The sequence below is a fragment of the Rattus norvegicus genome, chromosome 10 (assembly GCF_036323735.1).
Source record: "Rattus norvegicus strain BN/NHsdMcwi chromosome 10, GRCr8, whole genome shotgun sequence".
NCBI classification, from domain to species: Eukaryota; Metazoa; Chordata; class Mammalia; order Rodentia; family Muridae; genus Rattus; species Rattus norvegicus.
The window spans coordinates 28,599,912-28,602,796 of NC_086028.1; the positions used below are offsets into that span (position 1 = coordinate 28,599,912).

The 2,885-nt window shown below is 46.3% G+C and overlaps 1 non-coding gene and 1 pseudogene across 1 annotated transcript; one reads left to right on the forward strand and one right to left on the reverse strand.

Annotated features, from left to right (window-relative positions):
* Window positions 1-1,318: 1,318 nt before the first annotated feature.
* Window positions 1,319-1,399, reverse strand: Trnap-agg70 (transfer RNA proline (anticodon AGG) 70). The gene has a single exon. It is a non-coding gene; the product is annotated as a tRNA-Pro (tRNA).
* Window positions 1,400-1,987: 588 nt separating this feature from the next.
* LOC108352075 (60S ribosomal protein L34 pseudogene) lies at window positions 1,988-2,572 on the forward strand (annotated as a pseudogene).
* Window positions 2,573-2,885: the final 313 nt, after the last annotated feature.

Below are 2,885 nucleotides of genomic sequence, written 5' to 3' on the forward strand. Positions count from 1 at the left end.
CAAAGGAAAGGAACCCGCAATCGGGAAAATTCCTCTCTATAGATTAGCCTGTAGGCAAGCCAATGGGGCTTTTCATAGATTCGTGATTGATTGGGTTCGACCGTTGTGGGGGGTGCCACATCTGGGCGGGTAATTCTGGGTACATAAGGGAGGGTCTGAGCCAGCCATGGAGAGCATTCTATCCAGTAAGTAGCACTCCTCCATGGCCTCTATGCCTCCGCCCTGCTTGATTGAATTCCTGCTTTGACTTCCCTCAATAACGGAGTAATAACCGGAAGTGTCAGATGAACTAAACCCTTTCCTCCCCCAAGTTATTTTTGGGCAGTTTTATCACAGAAATAGAAATCCTAACTAAGCCCAGAGTGGGCAACAGTCAGCTGAGAAGCCCTTTCCTGGCAGGAGCCTGGACTAGCAGCTTGGAGGGGTTTGGTCACTTTCCACTTACTCTGAGAACCCTCTAGCTGTAGGGACCACACTGCATTGAAGACTCCCTGCTCCAGAAGGCACTGCTCTGCCACAACCGCCCCCTCCCCAGACAACTCTGTAGGACCTCCGGGAAGACAAGCCTGAAGAAATTTAGGTGACCTTTGACGTTTCGAGATGAGAAAAGCGTACCCTCAGTACCTCAGCAAGAAGCTAGTGATTGGCCAATCGGGATCCAACCTGGGGATATGCCTCAATTGTGGCCAATCAGGATTCAACCTGGGGATATGCCTCAATTGTGGCCAATCAGGATCCAACCTGGGGATATGCCTCAATTGTGGCCAATCAGGATCCAACCTGGGGATATGCCTCAATTGTGGCCAATCAGGATCCAACCTGGGGATATGCTTCAATTGGCAGTTTCTGCCTACCATTCATGATGCCCTGGGTTTGAGTCCCAGCAACATATGAACCCAGATACAACAGCTCACAGTGATCCTAGCACTGCAGAAGTGTGGGTAGGAGGATCAAACTTCAAGGTTATCTTTGGTTACATATTGAGTTCCAGGCCAGCCTGAGCTACTTAAAGTCTAGCTCAAACACACACACACACACGCACGCACGCACGCACGCACGCACGCACGCACGCACGCACGCACGCACACGTGGATAGGTTTGGTCATTTGATATGTTACGATTGTTATTATCTACGATTGTTACTATCTATTATTAGCCCGGGTAGAGGGCTGTTATTGGTTATGATCAGGGATTGATAAAAATTTAAAGTCATTTTGTTTGAATTATTGTATATTGATAGAAATTCAAGGTTGTTTTGTTAGACTGTTGTCTGTATCGTACGTAAGCCATTTATTTAAAATATGATGTTTTTTTTTTTTTTCGGGGCTGGGGATCGAACCCAGGACCTTGTGCTTCCTAGGCAAGCGCTCTACCACTGAGCCAAATCCCCAACCCCAAATATGATGGTTCTTATACCTATTTCTATTGTGTGTAGATTGCTAATGCTAGAGAAAACAAAAATTTCTTAAACAGAAAGAGGAATATGAAGTGTAAATTATGGTTTCTCTGGAAAGTCAGTTATGTCAAATGATGTTTTGCTGAAGCAGACACAGGTGAAAGGAAGGATGTCTTGCTACAGCAAATATGTGAAAGGATGCAGGATATTTAGAGAGAATGTAAATACGGCCCCACAGACAGTGGGGGCTAGAGCACTGTTCAGTTTGCTCTGCTCTACTCTTCGCTGACAACACACATTTACTGGTTCACTTTACACTGCGTTGCTGACCTTCACTTGTGGTGACTTCATAGAGAGAAACTCTCCAAAGAACTTCTTGTGAGGTTCCTTCTGTGGGCTTAAGCTGGTTGGTGAGCCTCGTGGACTCTTCTGGATTGAACTGCCCTTGTTAATTCATATGTGCTGTCTGCTGAGTGGACTGGACTGTAGCTGTTGATTCGTGTTTGGCATTTGCTAGTGGATTGGACTAAGACAAAGAAGATTGAAGTCTCCCCCAAAGAACGATTTCTAAACAGGTCCACTTCCCTCATATCCTGTTAACCTTTCTTTTCCACTGTCTTGGGTGGGAGGTGGGCTAGAGGGGAGGTTGAACCATTATCAAAGTAAGTGGAGAGGACGGTGCTTAGAAGCACTCGGGATGGTCCAGCATTTGACATATCGTCTTAGGCCTTCCTACAATACAGCCTCTAACAAAACTAGGCTGTCTCAAACCCTGGCAACAGGATTGTTTACCTTTACACCAAGAAGGGTGGGAAAGCACCTAAATCTGCATGTGGCGGATGCCCAGCAGACTGCGAGGGGTTCGTGCTGTGAGACCCAAAGTCCTTATGAGATTGTCTAAGACAAAGAGGCATGTCAGCAGGGCCCATGGTGGCTCCATGTGTGCCCAGTGTGTCCGTGACAGGATCAAGAGGGCTTTCCTTATTGAGGAGCAGAAAATCATTGTGAAAGTGTTGAAGGCACAAGCACAGAGTCAGAAAGCAAAATAAAAGTGCAACTTTTTTAAGTAATAAAAATCAAGACTTGGTCCAAAAAAAAAAAGTAAGTGGAGAAAAAAAAACACACCTACGCATATGTGGGGCAGTGGACTGTTGAGTGGGTTGGAAGCCCCGAAACCCAGAGAAGATGATAGGAGCTTCACCCGCTTCCAATCAGGCCTCTGTCACATGACCACACTCCCTACATAGGAACATGACCTCTGCTCATGATCAGATCAGAACAGAGTTCTCCATGCCAATGAGCTAGTGAGACAAAAGCATCTAGAGACACTAAGAATTTAGCCAATAAGCTTCCCTTCACGGACACTCCTTCTGGTCTACCCTGAGGAGGTGGTATGCTCCCGTTTTCCACAATGAACAGTCAATAAGCAGTTTGGAATCAAGGACTGCCTCTTTCATCAAGAACCACTGTGGGGAGCATGGAGAAAGCC